We start from the raw sequence: 27393 nt of genomic DNA on the forward strand, positions 1-27393 counted from the left end.
TCAGTTCAGACTAGACAGCTAGTAAATGCAGAACTGTGGTTCACATACCAGTCATTTGGCTCTAAGTCTGTGGTTGTTGCTCTTGACCTTGTTATTTTCCATTCACGTTCTGATGACCAGGCCTTATATTTTCTTGATCAGTGTTTTTCTGTCCTAGTAGTTTTCCAACTGTGTTCCATGTAGCCCTTGAGTCCCCTACGTTGCCTCAGGCCTGGCGAAGGTGCCAGGAAGTGGTTAAGAGGATAAGAATCCAGCTTGCCATCAGTCATAGTAATTCATTCAGCCTGAGGGTTCTGAGCAAGCATTTATTAGGAAAATTTCCACTGCCTGAAAATTTATAAAATAAGCTCTACTCCATGTAGTATTATTGCTGGAACTCTGTTTGCACCTGCTGATGAGGTATAAAATGCATATATATATATTTTTTATTTAAAGAGGCATCCTTGGGTGCCACTTTGCAGTGTCATTTCCAAACCTTTTGTCCCCTCTCTCAACACCAGAGCGTTCTTCAGTCATTGCGAATCGCTAGAGTTGAGCTTGACTCCTGGGGCACTAGTGTGGCTGTCGTTTTCCTGTATCCTGGCGCCTGGTGGTAAAGAGGAGAATAGGTATATGCACAGAACGGGTCAAAACTCAGCATGCCTGAGAGAAGAGGTATATTCTTTTTTGAAATTCCAGTATACCTGCTTGGAGAAACCCAAACCAGAAACAGTTCTCAGAGAGAGAAATATTCTGTCCTTAAGGGCTTGGCACTGCCCAGAAAAGATCCTCTGGGTCAGTTCAAAAACAAAGCAAAGATGTAGCCATACCCTGCAGAGGAGGGGGTGTGTCTGATCTGGACACCCCATGTCGCTCTGCTTTATCTCCTGCACTTCTCAGGGACTGGGAATAAAGATCCAGTTGATGGGTGCTTAGTCTGTGGATGAGGCATTTAGTCTTTCAGTGAGACTTCTAGATAACTACAGTCATCTCAGAAACAAAGTGGGGGAAAAGGCCATTGGCAGAAGAGGAAATAAGTACCAATCTGTGAAGATCCAATTTTGAAAATGAACTCGGAACAGATCAAAATGTGAAAAGCGTAACGGGATTATCTTGCGCAATTAAAAAAAAAAGAAAAGAGAAGGAGCTTCAGCTGAATATGGTGGGCTTGCGTGAAATACATTCAGTACAAACACACACACACACACACACCAGTGACAAATGTCATCATAAATCTTCCCGCTGCTTGAAGTGCCACAGATTTTTCAGTTTTTTACTCTCCAAATTTAATTTTATCACGGTGACTGCTCTGCATATGTTTTTAGTTAAAACCTTTTCTTCGGTTCTAATGGCATCAGAGCTCCTCCTGTCAGCAAAGCAGTGGTGTTTGTGATTATTTTATTAAATTTGGTAGCAGATGCAGTTATTTACCCCCATGTTGAGTTGTAATTTTAAATGTCTGGTTTGATTCTTCCTACAAGGAAAAAAATCAAGTGTATTGCAGAAATGACTTTGAAAAGTACAGCTATCCCAAAAGGTGTCAATAATGCACACATGGTATCTTTTTTCTTTTTTTTCCAAAAGTGAATGGAATTACTCATATTATCAAAACTTCTTTTTTTCGTTTTTCTTTTTTTTTTTTCTTGAGACAAAATGGACATATAACATTGCATTAGTCCTAGGTATATATTATAAAATGATTACCACAATAAATTTAGTTAACATCCATCAACACACATAGTTAGACATTTAAAACTTTCCTTTCAGACTTCTGGGATTCCGTCAGCTTTTGAAATGAAATTGGGCTAATTGAGCTTTCTTCCCCTCTACCCTGTCAAATAACCCGTACCACAGTGCATGTCAAGTTTAAGTTTAGAATCTTAAAATGGAGCTATCCTATAGAGAGAGAAAGGATAAAGTGATACTTTAACTCATTAGTACCTGAAGAAAATGAAAATTTCTTTAAGTCAGTGGTTCTTAAGCATAAGCAATTTTGATCCCCATGAGAGACCAGACAGTTGTGGTTGTCTAAACAAGGAGGGTGTTGGCGCTACAGGCGTCCAGTGGGGAGAGGCTAGGGATGCCGCTGAACGTCCTACAGGGCGCAGGACAGTCTCCACAGCAAAGAGTTATCCGTCCCCAAATGACATACGGTATAGCACAGGGGTTGAAAACCTCTGCTGTAAATGAAACACATGCAAAAGCCATGGTTCATAATTGCTGGGCCATTATATTTAGAATGTTTGAGTTATATGATCATTTATTTATTTATTTATTTATTGGCCGTGCAGCGCGGCCTGCGGGGTCTTAAGTTTCCCAGCCAGAAATCAAACCCATGCCCCCTGCAGTGGAAGTGCAGAGTCCTAATCACTGAACCGCCAGGGAATTCCCTCATTTAATGTTTTATTTGATAACATTCAATCTTTTTTAAATTAATTCATTCATTTTTATTGGAGTAGAGTTGACTTACAGTGTTGTGTTAGTTTCAGGTGTACAGCAAAGTGATTCAGTTGCCCATACATATGTAACTTTTTTTCAGATTCTTTTCCCTTATAGGTTATTGCAAAATATTGAGTATAGTTCCCTGTGCTATAGATAACATTCAATCTTGATTAAAGAAAAAATACATTTGAGAAAGTGTGTCTGTGTGTGTGTGTGTGTGTGTGTGTGTGTGTGTTATAGCTGAGATTAAGACAGTGTGTTTCTACGTTATATTTGGAAAACGTTCGTTGGAGAAATTGAAATACTGGAGTTTTTCACTCATTCAGCATTTACTGAACCCCGCTATATGCAAGACGCTGATGATTAAAGATGGAAAAAAAAAAACACTCCTAAGGGTTTGAATTTGAATGATGAAGAAAGTCACAGGGGGACTTCCAAAGCCCTCTGGTAAGTGCTGTCTGGGCCAGCAGTGAGGACAGGCTCTTGCGGGGTGCAGAGCAGCAGGGCAGCGATCTACCCTCTGGGGTCGGGGCTGGGAAGACTCGCCAGGAGACGGTCTCTGAGCTGAGCCTCGAAAGCCAAGTCTGTTTTAACCGGGAACAGGAGGTAGGGAGGAGGAAGAGAAGGCAAGCCAGGCACAGAAGCGCCCGGTGAGGGACCAGGAGGAGTGTACAGCTCTCCCGGTCTCTGGATGTTTGTGTCTGTCGATGTGTGTCTCTTGGGTGTGCTCACAGCTTCATAGCTCTCTGGCCCTCGGGGCTCCCGCTCGATGTCTGGTTTCTCTCTTTGGCCAAGCGTGATCTCTGGTTTGTCCTTGAACCTCTGGACGGTGCTTGCTTGCTGTCTCACCCTTTCCCTCACATGCAAACTTGGGCTCTCTTGGGCCCACGCTCCCTCCTGCTTTCATCCTGCCTGGTTGTCAGATGTTTTTTTTTTTTTTTTAACCTTCCTTTTTTCCATTTCCTTAATCCAGTTTATATGTTTATCATGTGTTAAGATAAAGGTAAGGAGAGTCCTTTGTTGAGGACAGAGAGAAGAGTATAAAGTGGGTGATAATGAGAAATAAGACTCTGGGAAGGCAGTGGCCAGCTTTCAATCAAGCATTAGAAAAAGGAGTTTGATTTTTCATGTCATAGGTAGAGAGGAGCCATTGAAAGCTCTGTATTCAAAATATACCTAGAAGCAATCCGTTCTCTCCACTTTGTAAAGGATTTTTAGCAGGAAGGTAATAGAAGCTTACAGTTTAGAATAATAGCTCATGGCACAGTGGTGTTGTTTGCGGAGTGTGTTTTGGCATTAGCTGGTCTGATTAGCATTCTAGGGCTCGAATATACCTAAAGCTCTGTGATCCATCATGTCATTTAACCTCTTCCTGCCTCTGTTTTCTCAGCTCGAAAGTAATTGTATTGTTTTCCTAGGATTTTGTTGTAACTTTCAAGATTTGGAGCAGTTTTTAATTCATTGTTTAATGATTTCTTTAAATTAATATGATTATACATATTACTGTGGCAGCACGGGGCCAGTTGGAGGTGAGGCGAGGAGACATTTGCTTGAGAGAGATTTGGTGGGTTTGATGAACAAGATTTGATTCCCAGCAAGTATAGTTGGATGAAGTGAAAGGAAGCTAGGCTTTTGCAAATTGTGTTGATTAATTGTGGTCATTTGCTTTGTTTTCTTGTCATGTTAACCCAGAACTTCTTCGGGGTTTCATGGGGTGGTACGTGTGAACTCTAAACAGGCAGATATCAGAGTTTAAGTTTTTTAGAAAGAGATGGTGAAGAACATGAATTATGTGGCATGATGGCTGGTGGAGTTCTTAGGTTGGTTCTTGACTTTTTAATAGTCAGCGGGATGCATTTATTCAGCACAAGGGCTCTTACAGTGCATGTAAGTACAACAGCAGATCACTAAATTTGTACATTTGATGTCTGATTTTATTGTTATTTAATGTTACTGTAGATGAAACCCTATTAGTAAAAGATACCTGATTCACGTGTATTCAACGTTAAAACTATATAATTTATTTAGAGCTTACTATATGTCAAGCACAGTGCTACATGTTTAAATATATTACCTCCTACATTCAGAAGCCCTTTAAAGATAGTAGTGATTTACACTGTACAGATCAAGTGAGTTTCAGCCTCAGAAAGGTAGGTGACTTGCCCAAGATTATACACCCAGTCTTCATAGAGCCCTGTTTCTAATCGTTTTTTTGGTGTGACTCTAAAGCCTGTGCTTTTTCCGCAATAATCTCGAGACATTATATATAATCAGTATCATTTTTAAGTTTGAGATGGTGAGATAACATGAGAATGCTTTGAAAAAGTCAGTGGATTAGAAAATCATCAGTTGGAGAATCGTAAGATGTGGATCATGATTCAGAAGCATTTTACAGATTAACTTGTGTCTTCAGCTTATTAACTTGTTAAATGGTAATAAAGTTTGACTTCTGCTTATTTTACTGCATGAACAGCATGTATGGCAAATTTTTAGAATTCAAAATAATGTCTTCGGTACAGGAATGGACAGTTTGGTATTGGGGCAGGAATAGAAAAATCAACATATGAAACACAACAGGGAACAACAAATGAAACAAAACAAATCACACAAACAGTGTCATTGGACATACGACAAAGGTGGTATTATGGATCAGTAGGGAAAGGACGGACTTATTATTCAGTGCTGAGGGACATGAGTTATTCATATGGGGGAAATGGAATTGGAGTTCCCTACCTCATGGTACGTACAAAAATCAATTCCGAGTGGATTAAACACATAAGTGGCAAGGCAGAGCTGTAACACTTTTAGAACAAGTATTGGCAAACAACTTCCTCAAAGCAGAAGAATTTTTAAAGCAAGACCAGAAATAAAATGTAAACCATAAAGGAAAAGATGGATGCAACCTTATTAAAATTATGAACTCGACATATGTAAAAGAGAGTGAAAACATACACACATGCACATGCGCGCCCCATGGCTCAGACTGAGAGAAGCTTTTAGGGACGCAATTAACTATCAAAGTGTAGAATCTGAAGTATATAAAGAATATAAATTAGTAAGTGAAAAATAGACACCTGAGAGAAAGATGGGCAAACAAGAAGAATAGGTATTTCACAAAAGAGGAAGCATAAATGGCCTATAAACATGAAATATGTTCAGCTTCATTAGAAATTAGGGAAATGTCTTTGAAATCACAGTGAAATATGAGTCCTTGCTCATCAGATTGGCAGAACTTGAAAACAGACAATGTAAGTTGTTAGCAAGGTAAAGATTAATGGGGTCCCAGAAATATTGCCTCTGAGTATACACTGTTATAACTATTTTGGAAAAAGACAATAGCCTGTAAAGAGTGCATATCTCATAAATTTGCAATTGCCCACAAGGTGGATACCCTAGAGAAACTTTTGCATTTTGTGTTAGAAGTGATGTCCAAAAATATCCATAGTAACAGTCTTTTTAAATGAAAACTGGACCAAAAAACCCACAAATGTGTATTAGCAGGAGAGTGAATGAACTGTGGTAAATTCATTGAGTGGAATACTATATCAATAGTAAAAATGAGTGACCTACAGCTATATGCATCAACGTTAATAAATCTCAAAATATAATACGGGAGGATAAAAGTAAGTTGCAGAGTAATACATACAGTATAATTCCATTTATATGAACTTCAAAGATTGGCAAAACTAAACCATATTGTTAAGGGATACATAAACTGGTAGTAAAACTAATGAATAGAGACTTCCCTGGTGGCACAGTGGTTAAGAATCCGCCTGCCAATGCAGGGGACACGGGTTCGAGCCCTGGTCCGGGAAGATCCCACATGCCGCGGAGCTACTAAGCCCGTGCGCTACAACTACTGAGCCTGCGCTCTAGAGCCCGCGAGCCACAACTACTGAAGCCCACGCGCCTAGAGCCCGTGCCCCACAACAAGAGAAGCCACCACAGTGAGAAGCCCGCACACCATAAAGATTCCCTAAATGGGGTGGATAGCAATGGACTTTCTTAATTTGTTGTTCTGTTAGTCATCACTCTTGTAGAAATATCTTAGCTTGTGAACTTTTCCTCGGTCTGCTGGCTTTTTCTCAATCAACTGTTATTGCAGGTAGTTAGTGGCCCCTATACTCCTTCTGAGCTGGTCAACAGAGTGGAAAACTGAAGGGGAGAAGGGCTTTCAGCATCCAGTTCTCTGCAGCCTTCCAGCAAGTGACAACCCAGGACAGCTAAATGAGGTGCTCATTTATGTTAGTTATGTTATGGTTACGGTTTTAGAGAAAACAGTTTAAGAAGCATCATGAGCATTTTCACTTTTTACCTTACAGTGTTCCTGAGGTGAGTCTAGGTGAGACTCAGAATGGGACCAAACCTCTGATAGTGAAAAATAGCATGGTAACATCCAAACCTTCATACCCTAATATAGAATCAGGAACCAAATGGGAAATAAGTCCTCTCAAGCTGGCCTTATAGTCAGTGGGGCAGTAAGCTACAGTATATATGAAACCATATATGAAACCACTTATAAAAGAATTTGCAGACAGAACTTCCCACTTAGAACTTTGACTCCTCTATAACCTTATAAAATGAAATCATTGAATATCACTAGACTCTGGGGAATGACATAAGATATAAACAATCTTTATAAATAGTTGGGGTTTTATTTTAAATTATGAAGCTAGCTTACCTTTTTTTCTGCATTACTTGCCATGTTGATTTTTTTTTTTTTAATTTATTTATTTATGGCTGTGTTGGGTCTTCGTTTCTGTGCGAGGGCTTTCTCCAGTTGTGGCAAGCGCGGGCCACTCTTCATCGCGGTGCGCGGGCCTCTCACTATCGCGGCCTCTCTTGTTGCGGAGCACAGGCTCCAGACGCGCAGGCTCAGTAATTGTGGCTCACGGGCCCAGCTGCTCCGCGGCATGGGGGATCACCCCAGACCAGGGCTCGAACCCGTGTCCCCTGCATTGGCAGGCAGATTCCCAACCACTGTGCCACCAGGGAAGCCCGCCATGTTGATTTTTAAAAGAGGACCTGAAACGAAAAAATACCTATCTCAGTAAATCTTGGTCTTAGAAATCCATTAACATTGAGGATGTAGAAACCAAGCAATGGCATAAAACCAGGTACGAAAAGATTCAGGCATCATAAATTTTCAAGCCATATGTACACTGATGAGTGAATCATACATTTTAGAAGAATGGAAATCATATAAGTTCCTACTATTTGTAGCACTGGCTGTAAAACCTTGAATGCTCAGTAGTACAGGCAAAAACTCTCAGAAAGTTTTCCAACCACTTTGGAGGGAAAATTTTAAAAAGCTTATATCTTAAAAAAAAATAAAACTAATAAATATAGGGAAAAAGCTTTAATTTAAAAATAAAAATGGTTACTTTTATTATTGCCTCTTTTTTCTGAGTCAAACTCATTTAACATATTGGTATAGTAACATTCAAATCCCAAATGTATGAAGATTTTAAAAAATACCTTGAATAGAAACAATATGATGTCTTTATGTGTGATTTTAGCTATCCTACCAATTCTACAAAAGTGCTGGGTTTTTTAAAAAGTTACATAGGATTTATATTACACCTGCTTCCAAAACAGATTTGCAGTTAGACTAGTTTGATTTCTGAAGATGAGAAGACTATATCAGATTAAATAAAAGAAATGTGCCTTGTTGATGGGTTTGTATATTCCTGAATCAAACACATGGCAACTGCAGCATTTACAATAATAACAATAATGCTCAGATTGCAGCATCTCTAATAGTTACATTATTTCTTTCCTGTAGCTCTAACCTTTTAGTGTTTGCCATAGAGCAGGCTGTGCTACAGATACAATTTAATCAATTGCCAGGCAATGTAGCGTTATTAATGTGATCTCAAGAGATGCTCAAGTCAACACAGGGCCTGAGTATTTTATCCCACAGGCTGCTGTGACTTTTGGGGCTCAGTGAAGACTGGGCTGCCCTAGCTAGTGACCTCGTAATTTCCAGAAGCAGGTGGAGGTGGCAATTATAGCTTCGGCCACTATCTTGAACTTTCTGTAGTAGGTGATGTATTGCAAATGGCCAGACCCTGTGCACAACAATAAACTCAAATAAATCTTCAATGTGTAATAATGACAAGACCGAAAGACTGGCAGCTATAACAAGGCTTCTGTTGTCACCCACTTTACTACAGCCTTGATATTCATCATTATCAGCTGGAGCTAGTTCAGGAGCTGGACAAGAAGGTCCGAAGAAGAATGAGTTGTTTGCGATGAAGCGTCCAGTTGGTCCCATCTGGATGAGAGTAAATGGGATTTTTTTTGCCTGTTCACTAGGCCAGAGCTGTCCATCATTTTAGGCAGGTATCTGATCACTTCATGCTGTGGGACAATATGGCTTTACACTGCTTGGTTCTCTCTTGGTAGCGCAATATAACATTTTTCCTCTGTTTGAAAGCTTTTGGTTACTTTTCGGTTACATTAAAAATGCCATTCTGTCTCACAAAACTGAGCTAATATTCTCCATTGTGAACAAATGGCTTCTCAAATGAGAACACAATTTTAATGCAACCTGAATCACAATTGAAATCTGTGTCCTGAATCCCATGAGGTTATGTTGAATAATGTTATTTATATTTCCTTCAGCATCTTATAACTTAATACTTTTAATTTTAAAAACAGTAATATAGAAAATGCCAAAAATTTGTTGGAACTTTAAAATTATTTTTTAAAGTATTACTTACTATTCCCTAAACACTTTACTATTGTCGATATATGTAGTATGCATATTCTTAATAATGTGCCCGGGTCATTTCTGTCAGAATTGACAACTGAATACTGTTTGATTTCAAATGAAGCCATATTCACTTTGATCCTTCAACATTTTAGCTCTGTGATAAGATTAATCAATATAATATTATTCTCGGATTGATTGTTCGACCCCTTAGAGGCATATCCGTGTTTTTAAAAATGTAGTCAGTTCAGCATTCATTTATGGAGACCATATATGGAGACCGTGTTTTGTGTGTTGTCTTTCTTGTGATTATGATGTTCTTAAAATGAAAATTTGCAAATTTAGGTGATTGATTTCCCTTTTTATTAACCACAGCCATCTTTAATAAAGACTATGATCATTCTCTTAGTGTGTTTTTTTACCTTTTTTTTTTTTTCTGTTTATTTTCCACCTTTTAAGGGAAAAGATCATATAACTAATTCTTAACATTTTAGATTTGGTGTTGGCCTTTAAGAAAAATGAACTCCTTAGTAATAAACAGTGGAATCCTTTGAGCGCCTTTGCTTTTGATTTATGAAATTCCTGTTCCTATCACTTATATATATATACCAATAATTACATAATTCAAATTCACTTTAACTCCTGAGATGATGCAAAGGTCAGACTTCTGAGGTTTCCATTTCTCCACAATGCAGGTTCACTCCCTGGGTTCAGGCCAACTGACATGCCATCGTTCATTTTGTCTTGCCTTCCTAATAAATCTGTAAGCCTTGAGGCGCCAGACTCATGCAGATTTCTTTGCATTTGAATGTCTTGATGGAATAACACCTTCCAATTTCAAAACCAGAGCATATTGTATTTCATCTCTGTGGACCTCGCTTCACCCAGTCGTGGCCACGTGAAAATATATGTCAAGAACACTGTTTTCTCCTATTGGAATTTAGGTAATTTGTTTTCGGACCGTGAGCAGCTTCAACCTATTTTTGGAGCCCCTCTGTGGCCTGACCATTCGTTCTAACATAACTTATGGTGGCACTGTGACATATGGACTTTTCATCTCTGTCCAGCTGAAATTCTCTGTTGAACGTAGATTCTTCTCCCTGTGCCCTCTGGTGACTCCTTTCCCTACCTTGGCTGCCTCTGGAACGGGTCCACCATTAAGGAATTTGTACTGGGCCGCATATGCCTTCCACTAGATAAGTTACTAAATTGAAAGATAAGAATGCACTTTGAACAGCTTAAGTGTGGATATGGATATGTCATATGAACCTGCTTAAGAATCTAAAAGATAGCAGTATATTTAAGTGTCTCCCATCTATGTAAAGGGGGTGCTTGAGTTCAGGTTGTTTCAGTCACTAGAAAAAGTATATGAAGTTTCATTCCTATACATCAGGGTGGGCTGTGGGTGTGGCAGTTAGTATTTTCTCTAGGTATTTCCCATCTAGATGTACTGCTCGTAGTTATGTTCGAATGAGAAATTATTTAAGAATTGATCTTAATTTCTTAAGAAAGCTCTTGGCATTTAATGCTGAGAAATATTACCAGTGTCATCTAAGACTGTGGTAACTGAAGACTAAATAATTTAAGTGAAAGTGGATGATATTCAATGACTGTATTTATTTTGTGATCTTCCAGCACGCTATTTTATTTACTAGCCATTTGACCGTATACAGGATACATAACTTCTCTAACTAAATGCTAGTTCTCCCCTTGTAAACTGGGTTCCTAATCGTACTTCTCTCCTAGCATTTTATTGTGTTAATGGATATGAACTGTTTCACGTGATTTCTGGCGTACCATTTTCAAAAATTATCGGACATGATTGTTCAGAACACAACATAGAATTACATTTCTGTGCTCCCATTTCTCAGTGTTCGGCTCAGATGGCTGAAACTCCTTGGCGGAGGGAACTCTGGGGACGCTGCTCTCAAGGTTAAAACAGAAAGGAAGAGCAGTCTTGATTCTTTGACTGCGTTACCCGGGAGCCCTGTACTCACTTGTCTGTACATCAGAATCCCCTGGAGGGCTGGTTAAACCAGAGGGTGCTGGGCCCCAACCCCCAGGGTTTCTCATTCAGCGGGTCTGGGTTAGGGTCTAAGAATATGCATTTCTAGCAAGTTCCCAAGTGATGCTAATGATTCCAGGAACACTGATCGAGAGAGACCCTTTCCTTTACTGACACTGAGATGGAAACGGACTAATTTATGAGACCCTGTATTTGCTATTTGGTAACATTGGCACCAAGTAGAACACCTGTGCAGCCTGCAGAGAGCAGACTTTGCTTCCTGACCAAACATCTTTTTCTGTACTTTGTACTTCTGACTGGTCCAGGCTTCTCTCTCTCTGTTCTGTTAATGATTAATGAAAAATTCTTGTTTTATTTTCTTAGTAAGTTGGGGATTCTAGAATGATTTAAATTGAAATACAATATTATTTCAAATTATGAATCTTTTTAGAGATTTATAATATAACATAGAAGTATGTGAAAAATTATCTGTCCACGTAAGCAAAAATTCTCCATAGCCTCTCTGATTGTATGCTATGTAATTGCACTTACTAATCATGTAATTGCATATTTTAATTAACACATCTTACTTACTTGCCTTCCTACATGTATTTAAATAATTATATTAGTATAATATATAATTATAAAAATACAGTTCAGTATCACATTTTATTGCTCATAGTGAAAATATTTGTTCATTAAGATTATATAAAGCAGACAGTCATTTCTGACTGGCCAACAGAAGTAAAAAATGGTTTTAAAATCACATTTTTTAAAATTAGTTTATTTCCAGTGCAAAGTAAGCTCTCCTTTATTTCTGAAAATAAATTTTATTTTGTGGGTTTCTGTTTCTGAAGCAAGTATTAAGCACATTTTATTTATCAATAGATTTCTGTTAGGTCATTTTTTAAACCAAGAAGATAACAAGAAAGTTTGACTTTCAGTTGTAGATGAATATCCTTCACTAAAAAGAATTAAAATTAATGATAGTAGCATAATCAGTTTGTATTGAACACTATCTTAGATGGTTTTATTTTTTTCCTGTGATTATAGTTGATCTCCCTTCATGGGAATCACAACTTTGAGGGCAGTGACTGTCTACTTTGATCACCACTGTGTCCCTACGATCAAATCACTACCCAGCGCTGAGCAGGTATCCATAAATATTTGGTGTATAAATGAAATAGTAGGAATTATTATTATTATTATTGCCTTTTACTGAGCATCAACTATATGGGAAGTCTTTTGCTAGGTAATTACATATGCCTTCAATCATAATCATAGCCTATAAAAATAGATATTAATCATTGAGGAACCCTAGGCTTGGAGAGATTAAAAACCTACCCCGTGTCACAGCTAACAAATGGTGGGTCCTTGTCTTTCTGCTACAGAACCTAGGTTTTTGCCACTAAACTATGCTGCCTCAAAGTCTCATATTCTGGGGGGTAAAACAGGAACATGTCGAGCATTCAGGGAGAGAAGAAAGGGGCACTTTTGAGATGGCCATTTAGGAGATAGGAAACTGACTGGGAATAGACGGTTATTCCTTGCAGGGCTTTCCCATTAAAGAACTAATCAGGAGGAAATGAGGTTTGATTTTGTTTGCACATAATTTAAAGCAATCGGCATTCAACTACAGCATGATTGTTTTGCACCCAACTAACCTGTGAACCTAAAGGCAGTGACAGTTTTCAGTCATTAAACTTTTCCTTTTTTCTAACTCCTCTAAATTTGCATAGGACTAGTTAGCTTTCAGATTCTCTTGCTGATGAAGAAATTCTCCTGTGTTTTGTATATATTCCTTACCTCGGTGACTTATCTTAATTGACTCTTTCCTTGTTTATTCTCATACATAGCTGTGAGTGGATTTATCTTACCAAGGGATATAAGTGACCAGTAAATACTTGTTGAATGATGAATGAATAAACAAATTAGTGAATGAATGACAAGAGGCCATAGCGTTTCATTCTTTCTCTTCGAACTGTCTTGTATGAGCTGTAATTCGGATGGGATGGAGCCACTCATTTGTATCATAAGGTGGAAGATGGAAAAGGAAGATATCAAATCAAGTAAATTTTTCTCAGGGGATCCTGATCTTTCTATACACGGTAGCAGGAATATCTTAAATGCTTCTGGAGAATTTTCATCCCAGAGCAGCATTTACCATCTTCATTTCCCAAATGTTAGATATGACTGACAGTCCTGAAATACATATTCTAATATTTGAAGCAAGATATCTAGGGGATGAAAGTCCCTACTCTGAAGGGAAACATAAATTTCTAATTAAATTGAAAAAAACCTTAGCATATTTATCTGATTTATCAGTTATTATTTGGTCCTTAATTGAGATTAATTAATATCTCACATGTTGCCTAGCCCATAATAGGTGCTCAGTAAATGGTTCTGTCATTGAACATCTAAGACTGTGGCCTTAGATCAGAGCTGTTTGAAGAGACCTGGAGAGATTAAGCCAAAATTTAAATATTTTGAAAGAAGGTCATTTAGATACTATTAGACAAAGCTTGTGTAGAAGGAGAAAAAGAAAAGGCAGTTGTATACAAAGATAAATGCTTATTTGTGCCTGGCAGTTAAACCTCCTCAGGTGTTAACTCTTTTCTTTTTTTTTTTTTAATTAATTAATTTATTTATTTATTTATTTTTGGCCGTGTTGGGTCTTCGCTTCTGTGCGAGGGCTTCCTCCAGTTGCGGCGAGCGGGGGCCACTCTTCATCGCGGTGCGCGGGCCTCTCACCGTCGCGGCCTCTCCCGTTGCGGAGCACAGGCTCCAGACGCGCAGGCTCAGTAGTTGTGGCTCACGGGCTTAGTCGCTCCGCGGCATGTGGGATCTTCCCAGACCAGGGCTCGAACCGGTGTCCCCTGCATTGGCAGGCGGATTCTCAACCACTGCGCCACCGGGGAAGCCCAAGTCTTAGAGTGATTTTTTGTTCGTTTGTTTTTTAAAAAGAATGGACCAACATCTCCAAACTGCGATCTCTCCTAATCTAGGCAAAAAAAAAAAAAAAAGTTTCATAAAAAAATTGAATTAAATGAATAAGTTCTTGAATCCATTTTATAAAGCCTGTAAATATTCAAAGTATTCTTCTTACGACTGTTATTTTTTATTTTGCATAGATACAGAGAAGCAGGTGTCTCTTAGTGTTTGTGGCACGTGTAGTCATTCACTGTCCTTTGTCATGTAAAACCTCACTGGTAAGAGAATCTTTATTTCACAAGTAAGACCATAAGAGTTGGCATGTATTCAGACCCACCATTCATTTCACCCATTTGTCTAGCTCTTTAACCAGAGAAAGTTATTGAAATGGCATCGTTGGCTTTGTAAGATAGCAAATGTCTGTTAACGTTTATCCATGAACTTGGAAAATATATATTACAATCTAGTGTAAAGTAATTTTATATTTTTCTGATGCGTCACAGTTTATACAACTTTCTACGTACTTTAACATAGTTTAGGTATACATCGGGGCCCCTCAGAATTCTAGTTGGGCCTCGTGATTCTCTGGCTTCTTCTTATAACTAATTGTGCTTGGTGCTCTAGGCTACACGGAGAAAAATGGTAAACAGCCTGCTTCCAAGAAGCCTAAAATCAAGAGTGAGGTCTTAGACAACTAGCTATTAAATCAAATTACTGTTTGTTAAGTGTTTAGCCATTCAGTGAAGGACAGATCATTTCTGATTGGGAAAATCTGATTTTCTTAGGAAAATCCTTTTCCTTTGTTTTGCCTTTCTGCAGGGAGAACATAGTAGAGACGCATGTTTATGCTGCTGGACTCTGGGTGCTGCCCCAGGGCCCTGTATGACCAGGACTGCAGAGGCCGGGACCTCGCCCTAAACTCTCACCAGCCAGTCCTGTTCCCAGGGTCTCACACGTGCTCCTGGCACTGTCGCCATTGGTGGCACTCCTGCTGTGACTAAACAACGCCTCGGTGTTGCTCTCCACTCACATTTCTGAATCGGAGGGTCCCCCAGAATCCCTGACTGCTGGGCCACCTCAGCCAGATTTAAGGTTTTTAGTCCCCTGTGAGAAAGTGGAGACATGAGTTGACGACTCTTTCAGGAAGTTGGGCTTGGAAGGGGAAGAAAGAGAAGGAAAGTTGCACTGTCCAGAGTTTGGATTGTTTTTCATAAAGGAGTGTCGGGGGTATGTTTAAATGCCGGTTGGGAAGGCTGCAGTCGAGGAAGAAAGGCTGAGAAAACCCAACAGAGAGAACAGAGAGGGGCTGTTGAACTGAGTGAGGCTCCTAATTCTGTGAAAGTTGACAGGAGCCCGAGGACAGATGAGAAATTGGCCTTACGGAGGAGGAAAGACATTTCTTCCATTTGACTGGGAGGAACAGAGGGGGGTGGGTTGATCAAAGTTTACAATTTCAGGGCAGGAAGTGAGAAAGTGTTCAAATTTCTATTTTATTGTAAAATAGAAGCCAAGTTTGTCTGCTAAGATAGAGTAGAGGGCAGGGAAGTGGTTGAAGAGACTTGCCAACGTTTGAAGTGCCTTCTGTGAAGAATTAAAGGGAGAGCTAATTCGAGACCGTTGGGATTACCCACCTGAGCATACATTTCTAGTGCCACTCATCCCAGTTGTGTGATTTTCTCCAAGAGCGTTTACCAGCCTGGATGTGGTTGGCTGGCAGATAATGCACAGGTGTGTGGAGAAGTCTTGATTTGCTCACCGTTAGAGCTTAGCTAGGTGGGTGTGTGGAAAGGAGAGGTGAGAAAGGGAATTGAACTTTTTTTCAGAAGAATTTTGACCTCTGATTTAGACAGGAAAGAAAGTGGAGCGAGGGAAACCTAATAATTTGGAAAAAAGTAGAAGGGTCAGTACACCAATTGTTCTTATCTGGCGAAAGAATAAGAATAACTGAGTGGAAAGGAATAGAATTTTGGTCAGAGTGAAATGTTATGTAACTTTAAACACAATGGCATTTTCATTATATGAAGCGTACGCAGAGGCCATGAAAGCCTAGACATTTAGGGTGTCTTAGCCCCCTCTGTTACTTTTAGGCAAGAGAGTTTTGATTTGCAGTCTCATATCTCAGTCCAAATGTCTAATATAAAAATACCTGGAGTTCATTTTTTCAGAACTTCATAAAGATGGTTACTCAAGTGTAACTATACATACACAATACCAATATGATATATGAACATCCTAAGTATTAACTTCAGCCTGTTTACATGACAGAACCAATGCAGTCTTGGCCACGTGAAGCTAAGAGAATCATCCTTGATCTGGTTTCTTGCCTTTAGTTATAAATGTGGCCCTTCTTGACTTCTCTGTCCTGTTCTCGTCCCATGAACCTGTGCGCTGAACTGGTCATTTCCTCCTATCAGTTCATTTAATAAATACACTTTTGTAGAATGTTTCCATTTCTGTTTACCATGGCTCAGTTTCAGGCTTTGCTATTAACAGCACACAATAGAAAACATGCGATGTTACACTATTCCTGTAAGTCAGAGTAAAGTATCTTTTCCATCACAAATGAGGAAACTGAGCCATGGAGGGGATTAAAAACACTCCCACAATCACGCTTTGCGGGGATGTTGTCTCTGATGACTCAGAGTGGACACACTCAGCCATCACTCTGTCCTGAATTTTGATCAGTTGTATTCTCTGACCAGCTATTTCTTAGTCTTTAAGATGTGTCTTTCTCCTTCACAAAACTACACAGATAGGAAATAAGGTTACGGGAACTGAGGTAAATAAAGCAAGCAGAACGGTGTGTGGCCCATGGCAGACACTCGGCCATGCTAGTTCCCTTTCCTGTCCCCAAATGCCACCTGCGCCAGCGTTTTAAGCTCGGGAATGGCATTACGCTTTTAGTGAGATGTGCAGATGGCTGCTTCTCTCAAACGTCACTACACTCTTCTGCCCTGTGCTGCCAGTGAGAAATTAGAGAAAAAACTTGAAGATTAAAGAAAAGTGGAAAAGCCTGCAGAAGAGAACAACATGTTGGCAAGTCTAGGGGTAGATACTAAACCATAGGCACCATCAGAAGTTTCCACTTCAGGAAGTTGGAATTGATCCTTAGGGCTTTTTGGTTGCAAGAAACCAAAACCCAATTTAGCCTGCCTTATGCAGTTGAAAAAAAAGAAACTTATCGGCTCAGAGAACTACAGTGTTAGATGCACAAGCTTACCATGGCATTGGGATCAAATCTTGCTCCTTCCATCTCTGGCTCTGCTTCATACACTGCCCTCTCCAACCCCCCACCCCGGGTTGACTCCATTCTCAGGCAGCCCCTCATGGAGGCAAAATGGCTGCAGGCACTCGAAGCTTGTAGCTTACATCTGTTATCCCACCCTTTCTCCTCGAAAAGAGGAATCTTTTCTTTCCAATAGTTCCAAAAATATCCTAGAATTGATTCTTAATGACTTTGACTAGGTCGTGTTCACATCTTTGAACCAAATACGGTGGACGTGGGATGGAAGTTGTGAATGTCCAGGCGTGGGCTTGGAAAGTGGACACAGCTTCACTATACCTCATACTCTAAGGATGGGAGAAGGGTATTCTCATGTGGAAAAAAAAAAAAAAAAAACAGAGAAGAAGAAACAAAGCTTATATGTATAATCAAAACCCTCTTGATCTCATAATATATAGCCCACCTTAGAATTTTTTACCAAAAAGAAAGTTTTTACATCATTTTTGAGCATGAATGATGTAGTTGGACCATAGGACATATTAAATAAGAAAATCAGAAGGTTTGGTCTTCATAGGGGAAACTGCTTCTCTCTGCCCAGATGGAAATACCTAAAATATTACTTACGAAAGAGGTTTTAGCATGTTATTCAAATGAAACTTGGATCTTCTTAGCTTCCACTGCATCATTTTACTTGAAAGGTTTTGTGTAGTGAACTTGCAGATCAGATTATTATGTGATGTAATGAGTTATTCAACCCATTGTCCTGCACATTGTAGTGATAAGTAAACATCGGCATGGATTAAGAAGAGAATTGCAGTTTCTCCATATGTGTGCATCTAACTATTACCAGTTTTTCAGGTACTTATGAGGTTGAACAAAATATGGAAGCTTAAATTTTCTGCTTTTGTTTGCTTGTTTTCTGAATATAGGCTACCTTGTAGAAACTTGCCGAAACAGTGGAATGATCCCTTTTCTCAGATCAAGGACTTTTGGTTCTATCAGGCTTTGAGAGGCTCAACTTGTCAGACCCCTAGTGACTCACAAGACTGTACTTTGTAACTGCTATGACAGGACATCTGTACACTGTAAATTTGAAACTGCAGGGGTAAAAAACGAGAGCCTTGCTGATTTGTCTTCGGAAGTACAGAAACCCAATCATTTCTTATTGCTGGATTGTCTTGAGTTCAGTGGAATCAGAGTTTTATGAAGCAGTGTAAGGTTTATTGGGGAAATAAAGTCACAATTTAGAAGAAATTGACAGGATTTTCCTAAGTCATGTTTTTCTTCTCTGTCTTAAAATATCAAACCTTAGAATGATAGAAAGTTATGTCAGTATAGTAGTGTTGCAAAAGTTGCTATTGGATCTAAATCAAATTTGCTTATGAAGGAAAGAACTTATTGCAAAAGCTACAGATGAATATATTTGTCCCAGATTTCTATAAGTTCTGGCTGTGTAGCCAAACCCTGTGCAGTGTTTAGATCAGTTGGAATCATAACTCTCGTGCCCCAAGGACACAAGACAATTTCGTCTCTTAAATACTGGTATTTTCATTGAGTCTCCAGAAAGCCAAATTACAATAAATCTTTGTGGGAGGCCCCTATTTCAACCTCATTGTTAGAATCTCCAACAAGAGTAGATTTGGGGGTAATTACCTCTGAGGTAGACCTGAAGAGAGAGATTGTGGAAGCACAGATAGAAGATGACACTTGGAGGCTTTTTTTTTTTTTTTAATTTTCACCTTCAGCTCCATAGTCCTTGAGGACACCTGCTTCAAATTTTGTAGACAGTGGGTCCCTCACTGCTAGAAATCAGAATGCTTTTTCATATTATTCATTTCATTAAAGGCTTATCTTGATTGTTAAGTCAAATAAAATATCAATACTTTTACCACCAGAATGTTTCAAAGTATTCTCATGAACTAGAATCAGAATTGATCAAAGAGTAGCTCTATTGTGCAAGCACTGAGACCTTTGGTGTAATAACGTTGACAAAATGGGTTTACTGTTTAGAGAGGAGTAATCACTGCTATATGACCAAAAAAAATTTTTTTTTATTAATTAAAAAAAAAAACTTAACAGGCTATTATCTATCATTGCTATCAATATAAAACTTCATGTTATTCCACCCATAATTATATAGTGTTTTGTTGAAAAACCAAGGACTCTAATGCTTTAGGATAAATTGTTATCAGAAGGTTCTAAGACACTTAAAGGGAAGCAGGCAGCCTGAAGCCATATACCCAATGACACCCAGTAGCTTAGCTACAGAGGTGGCACTTAGCTTCAGGTCTTTCTGCTTGCTTTCTGTTTATCTGTTTTTCCTTCTGCTTTTCTTTCCCTTCCCCTCTTCCTTCCATCCTCCTTCCTTACTTCCTTAAATTTCCATTTAAAAAGCACCCGAACCCCTTTCTGGTTGTTCTCTCCTTTTCAATCATAAAATTGAAGTATACTATTTAATTTTAAATAGCTTAACCTCCCCCCAAATTTTAATGTGAAAAAACAAACCCAAAGAAATGTAATTCTAATTTAAATATTGAAAGTTTTTAGGTTGAATCTGATATGCTAATTTTTCTCCTAAGCAATTTCTATGTTCAACATTTTAACTCAAAACTAGGTGCTTGTAATACAAGTGGTGACTATTTCAAAAATACAGTAAACATAGATGTGCATTCATTAAGTTTTTATATAGACACATATATAAATAAATTGTAGAAACAATCAAGAAATCAAGCCTTTCAGGGTTATCTATTGCCATTGTTTCTCATGCATTGAAGCTCTCACCATAGCCATTACTATAAAACGTTCCCTAAGTACATAAGGGCTCTGATCGTTAAGATTTTTATTGCCAGCCACACATACAGAGCTGCAAATTGCCTTGTTTCAGATTTATTATGTATTACTCCAGAAATTCTATAAAGATCAAAAGAACTGATTACAATGTTGACCTTTGCATTAACTCATCTGAATTTAAATTCAAGTGTTTGATTTGGGAAAATAAGTCCATTTATCATAGGTCTGCTACTGAGGGGATTGTGCAGCCCTGATTGGGAGTGCTGAGACCAAATTTATTTATTGAGCGTGGGCTTGAAAATTGTTTGTAGGACAAGAGGAACAAAAGTTTGACCTGCCATTGTTACAGTACGAGGGGAACAATGTGGACATCGCCCTTTTCAAATTTCAAATAGTCAGTCTGTTTCAATCTTGTTGATAGAATCTCCACGTATTAAATTGAGCAAATATATACTGTTTTAAAAATATGAACCATTCTCTGATTTAAAATTAATGATCATTCTTTTACTGAGAGAAATAACCATTTCTTCAACATAGAGGTTACATTTTGGAGGAATATTGAGATGCTTCTCATTCTGAAATTGGCCTTTATATTATACTTGAACTCTCACTTGTCAAGTTTTTTTTTTCTGAATTACTAAGAAAAAAACTGTAGTAATGTCTTCCTATGTAGAATTATGGATTTAATTAACTTTCACCTATTGAACTATTCAATTTTCACCCCACAAAAATTCTAAATTTTAACCCATTCACTCACTATAACCACATTCACTGCCCAAACTGCATATGTTGTCCACATTGATAAACCTTCTGATCTGCCTTTAGACGGGCAGAGAGTTCTAGAAAGTGATTTGATAAGGGAAGGGGTGATGGCATTCAGTACAAGGCATGGGCTTGAATCTGTCCCTATACCCATGCTTTTTGATAGGATCGCTTCATAACAATGTGAAAAATTAGGGTCCAGCACTGTTAAGTATAGTGGTGATGGACATGACTTGGCCCATAGTGACCTGAAGAGCCAATTGGTAAAAATGCATACGATGTGGGTTAGGATTTATGCCCAGCTTCTTAACGCTTCAGGTTCAGCTCTTCTGCTCTTCGTGGTGATTAACCCTCCAACCCAAGTCACTGTCAGAATGGAGAGGCCAGGGTATGACCCACTTGCTAAGTTTCAGTGTGCAGACTGGAAACAATTACGGTAGACCCTTGATATCTGCGAGAGATTTGTCCTGAGACATTCGTGTACTGCAAATGGAAAAATGTAACATAGCATATTACGTTCCCTATAAAATCCATTCCAGTAAAGTAAAATTAAAACTATTAAGTATCTCTTCGGCCATTAATGATTCTGTAAACACAAAACCAAAGTATAAAACTACTAAAGTAAACTTTGCCACCCAAATAAATTTCATACCACATAAAAATATTATTTCAGTAACACTAACCCCACATTTATAGACTCTGCAAGTCGTAAAGGGTAATGGTGTAATGACATTTAGAGATAACATGGAGACACGAATTCTCAGCTTTCTTGTTGTGAAATTTCTCCATGCGTGGGATTCACATTAGAACTGCAACAGAATCATGAATGACTGTATCACATGCCTTTTGGGACTCTTGAATAAATTACCTCGCAAAATTTCTTTAGTTCAATTTGTTTTAAAGGATGTAGACTTTTCAGTGATTGATACCTACACGAATCCGTCTAAGGCAGAATCCATCTGTTTTATGATGAAAAGGTAGGACTAAGATAATGCTTTTATACTTGTTTCATCTTTATACAGTCTGAAATTCGAGGGTCCTGGTGAGGGAGACGTAAAGCCTTTGTGAGTATAACCCAGTGTTTGCCTGAAAGAAATGAATCTGTAAAGTATTTGGGTATTATAATCTGATTATTGGGGTGTTTTTAAGTTTTCAATTTTTGTTTAATCTTTGAAATTAAAAAAACATAAATTTCAAGGTGAAATTTTGTTTTTCTGAAGACAAGTTTTAGTTGGGAAGGCTTTCTAATTAGGGTGAAATTCTTGAAGGATGAAATTCCTATGTCGCTGTCAACTTGAAATTATTGAAGTTATACAGGTTATTAAATTAGTGGGAAAGTTTTATTTACCAAATTAAGCATTTCCTTTTTTTCTTGTTTAATTTAAGTGGACATTTAAGTCCTAAATGATTTAATTGTACTTTGCTGAATCTGACTGTTCTGTTTGAAGTAGTTTCATGCATGGTGGTGATGATTATTTTATTTCCTATATTTTAGTATTTTGAGTAATGTCAAGATATTATGGCAGCGAGAAGGCAGTGTGGAGGCAATGAACAGGGTTTTTTAGAGAGAGTACTTGTTTGTGTTCAGTACAAAGCAAATAGCCTTATACATTCTTTGCCCATCCCAAACCTCTTACATTAATTAATTTCAAGTTAGCAAACATATATTGAATGCCTACTATGTGCCAGATACTGTCTTCAGTAACCCCAGGTACAAAGATTAATTGAAACAAGCCCTACTGTCAAGGGATTTGCTATCTATCAGGGTAGACATGTACTTAATCCAATGTGACCAGGTAAGTGCTTTATTAATGGAATGAACAAAGGGCTGAGGAAATTCAGAGAGAAAGAAAACGCCAAAAAGGACTCCTTTTCTTTTCTTTCTAATCTCTATGAAAATGATCTAAGAACTCAACTTAGCATGACAGAATGCCTTTGATGTAAAGGATTTTAGAGAAAATACTGAATTTTTTTTTAACAGATTAGAAAATTGAGGGCCAGGGACATAAAGTGACTTATCAAAGCTCATACATCTGGTTCTTTGTTTTTGTTTTTGTTTTTTTTAAGAGTAGTCATTGATTAAGGATTTACTGCACTCACAGAAGCTACCATATAGGCTAATAAACCGTCCTAATGACTAGAGAGCAAATAAGTTCAAAATTGTATAATTTTGTATAATTCCATAATTGCAATATGATTTCAAAGAAAGAAGAGAAAAACGTAGGCTGATATAAATGAAGAATACGCTAATTGAGCCTTATGTGTAGGTAAGGTTTGGATAGGTGGAGAGTATAAGAGGCACAGTGCAAATAAAAGAAAATTGAAGCAAGAGGCTGGGATGAATTTGAAGTATGAGTGACAATTCCTGGCACAAAGTCTTAAATATTCAGTGTGTGTGTGTATGTGTATGTGTGTGTGTGTGTGTGTGTGTGTGTGTATGTGTGTGTGTGTGTGTGTTTGAATTGGAGCATGGGAAGAGGTGCATTCCCTTTATTACTTTAATAGCATGAATTCAGATGGTTTGCCAGGTGCCAGTTCAGGTTTCCTTCAGGCCCTTAGAATCGGCCAAAAACAGCAAATCAGCTATAAAACATTCAATTTATGGACCATTATTATAGATAAGATATTTAACTCTATTTAAACTCATGACCTTTCCGCTAGTTGAAAAGCATCAGAAAAGCACCAGCTTATGTAGTCACTAATAATGTCTTTGTGGAAATTACTGAATTAAATTTTGTGATTTAGACTGGCTACCTTGTGGTTTTTCACTTAATGTGTAAAGTAACTCTTCTTTATAATTTGATGTGTTCTGTATATTAAATATGTATCGGCATTTCCTATATGCTCGTGAGAAACAATTGCTCTGTTGTTTCAAGTAATTCACTGAAAAGAGTGATTGATGGTCCCAATAATAAACATCTTCAATTGCACCATTCCCCTGCATGCACGCCCTCCTTGCTCCCAACTCCCAGCAATCCTACAAAAGCTCCTTATTCTCGCTTGCATCTATTGTAATATTTATTGTGTCATCTTATTATTGAGATTGTATCTTGCATTAGACCTTGAGACAATTAATACAAATGATGATAGTTACGAGATACTGATCTATGTGTTTTACAGATTATCTCATTTAATTCTCGTAATAGCTCTATAAAATGGGTACTACTTTCATCCCTGTTTTATAGATGAGGAAGTTAAAGCAGTCATAGAGCTGAAGCGTGGAGGAATCAGGCTTTGGACCCAGGCCATCTGGCTTCATACCCCATACTTTTAATCATGATGATGTTCAGCTCCTAAGAACTACTCTATACTGGAGAAAAAGAGAAAATTGATGAAATCCATAAATTCTAATTTATTATTTTAAAACCTTGTGGATGATACATCCCATTGTGACCAGTGCATCGGACAGCAAGAATTACTGATGGGACTTCATATTGCTTTGTTTTCTAATCTTATTATAAAAGTGATGTTTTGGTCACAATTGATTTTGTAACCTGCAGATTGAAAAATATAATACGTTACGTGGAATTTTGCTGTAAAATAGTGAGAAAGCTTAAACTAGTAAAGTACTTAATGCTTTATTCCTTGCTTATGGATCACACAGAAAGATTTTCATCTATTTTAGTGTAAGGATAATTCTTCTATTCATGAGTATATTTAAAGGGTTGATGTCAATTTGTAAGTGTAGTGGGGCAAAAGTTTAATACTTGGGCAAAAGAAAATGGAGCTCCTTTATTTACTCCATTTGATATTTCTCGTGAGTTTCCACTTATTAGTACTGGATGTGGGGAAGGAGCGTGTGGGTGGGGATGCAGGAGTCGGGAAGTGAAACGGATTTGCCGATTACCGTATCTCAGTATCAAGTCTGTTTCTAACAAATGCTTGGTCTTGCATTTCTTTTCCCCCTCCCATCTGCTTCTCTCCCAGAGGCAGCAGGGAGTTCATGTGCCCTTGGGGTCATGGAGAAGATTAGCTTTGGTCCATGCATCGTCCTACTGCCCATGCAATACTCTTTGGTCCTTGCTGAGGTCTGTCTAGCTGTTGTGATCTGAACGCAGGCACCTCATTCACTTGTATAAGTCTGGTCCTGTTTGGCGTTTGGAGGAACCATGCTGGTACCCATTACCAAAGCCCATGCGTTCCAGCCATTTGTCTCTGATCTCCAAGTCTCTGTGCTTCTTTAGGTCCCAAGACTGCGCTCATCCACTGGTCCCGCCCGCCCCTCCCCCATTAGTTTACCAAAACTCCTGGATCACCTGCCCAGCACACTCAGTCCATGGGGAACCAGTACCCTTCTCTCAGGCTATCCATCTAGCCCCCTCCTTCCACCAATGCAGCTTTCTACTTCTGTGCCAGTTTGGGCAGAATGCCAACTCAAATGTGGGACTCTGTTGGAGACCTGCCTCCTCACCAGCTGTGCCGGAGCTAAGCAGATATTCCTCGGTTCCCCCATGCTTATCTGGTCTTACCCCTCACTTTACCCTACATGAGTGGGGGCAGTTCGAACCGTGGCTTCCGTCTTACCCCCTACTTCAGCCTCAGTTCTCCTTTCCATGCTCTGCAAGAGTGGGAAGGCAGGAGCCTCAAGGCCCAGCCATCACTGGCAGAAGGGCTTGCCTCTTCATGCTGCAGGTAGGGGAAACTGTTTTTGCAGCTCACAGGCTCTTGATCCTAGGAACCCAGAAGCGACAGGGATTGGGATTTACTGAAGGTGAAAGTACAGCGACTTAAAATATGAAAATACCTCCTCTTTTGTTTCTTTTTATTATTTTGACTTGAGGCACCCTTTTCTTTTCTTTTTTGGTTGTACCATTTATTTTTTTTATTGACGTATAGTTGATTTACAATGTTGTATTCATTTCCACTGTATAGCAAAGTGATTCAGTTATACGGATACATACATTCTTTTTTTCATATTCTTTTCCATTATAGTTTATCATAGGATATTGAATATAGTTCTCTGTGCTATGTAGTAGGACCTTGTTGTTTATCCATCCTGTATATAATAGCTTACATGTGCTAACCCCATGAGGCACCCTTTTCTTACTGGAGTCTGACAGTATCAACTAGTCAGGACGTTCTATCTCAATCTGTGGACACTCGAACATAGACTATTTTACGGAATGAACCAAATTCCTAGATTTCTGAAACTTTATTACCTATCCAGCTTTTATTTCCGTCAGACTTCTGCTCTAGCTGGGCTTACTTCTTCATTTTCAGTCTAAATACTCTTTTGATCCACACCTCGTACCTGTGTTTAGCATATAATTTCCCTCCTTCCATCAGCTTAAGTTCTTCCCATTTCTAGCACTCACCTTAAGTCTCTCCGCCAAAAAACACATGTGCTAAGTCAGGCTTTAACAGTTTCTCTTTTTCGAACTACTATTGCAGTTGTAACTAAATGCACACAGTTTAGTGGTTGTTTCATCTTTATTGGTTTATATATTTTGAGCTTGTAACATATTAGCTAGCAGGGTTTGTATTATGCAATTCTTTAGTATCTCCTATAGCACTTAGCAGAGTACTGGGCGTGTAGAATAGATATTCAATAACTCTTCTCTTTTTGTGGATTCCTGACCCACTGAATGGCATGGATTTTTTGTTTGATTTGTTTTGTTTTGTTTTGTTTTAAGAATAAAGGTAGAATTTAATGAATACAATCAGCATTATTACTTTTATTATTATTAATTAGGGATTGGGCTTGGTGCACGTAACAAAATGCCCAAATAATGGTGTCTTGAACGAAAGAGTGTTTTGCTTTGTTTCTTCTTCATGTCATGAGAAGACATTTGATGGCTTTGTTATCCAGATAAAGGATGGCAGGGTGGAAACCTTTGATTCTTTTGATCTTTCACTGCTAGTCAAAAAAATGGGTGTTGTTGCCTGCATCCCGGGCAACCTGAAGTACAAAGAAGGGCACAAAGTACATGCCAGCTAGTAAATCCCATTGAAAGAACTTTCCTTAGAAGCTCCACCCAGTGATTGACATACTTCTTATTGGCCAGACCTTACCTCACATGACCATCTCTGGCTGTCTGATTGATTTTATGATGCAACCAGAGTTAAGCTAGATATTTACTTCTTTCAATTTAAAGCTAATTCTGCTAACAACTGTCCCCCAGCTATGAGGGTCTGACTATGTGATTTTTTTTCTCGAAATATATATTGGCCAAAGGATATTAAAAGTTGCGGGTTATTATTTGTGATTTGTGTAGCCATTCATTGAGAAAGATAGTATGTAAGATACTACGATAGTCTGTTATCCTTAACTAATATTTGATTTGTTTTTAATTGATTCATTCACTCATTTATACATACCTTAAAGAATAGTTTGCATATGCTTGTAGTTGTGATCCTTTTCCTTCTCCTCTCAAGTCACAGTTACGCGGTTTTGTTTTTTAAGTTATAGACATGTTTTAGTGCAATTAACAGTATAATAATCAGAACTGCATTACACGAGACTGGGTGGTTGCCTGCATCTTTGCTTAAGGAGAACAGCTTGTAGAATATACTATCTTAAGTGTTTTATTTGCTAAATATAAACCA

The 27393-nt window shown here is 38.4% G+C and overlaps 1 protein-coding gene across 4 annotated transcripts in view; it reads left to right on the plus strand.

Moving 5' to 3' along the window:
* Window positions 1-27393, plus strand: part of GPATCH2 (G-patch domain containing 2) — a 164647-nt gene that overhangs the window by 57761 nt on the left and 79493 nt on the right. The gene's annotated exons all lie outside the window — the stretch shown is intronic.

This window comes from Eschrichtius robustus, chromosome 3 (assembly GCF_028021215.1).
Source record: "Eschrichtius robustus isolate mEscRob2 chromosome 3, mEscRob2.pri, whole genome shotgun sequence".
Taxonomy (NCBI): domain Eukaryota; kingdom Metazoa; phylum Chordata; class Mammalia; order Artiodactyla; family Eschrichtiidae; genus Eschrichtius; species Eschrichtius robustus.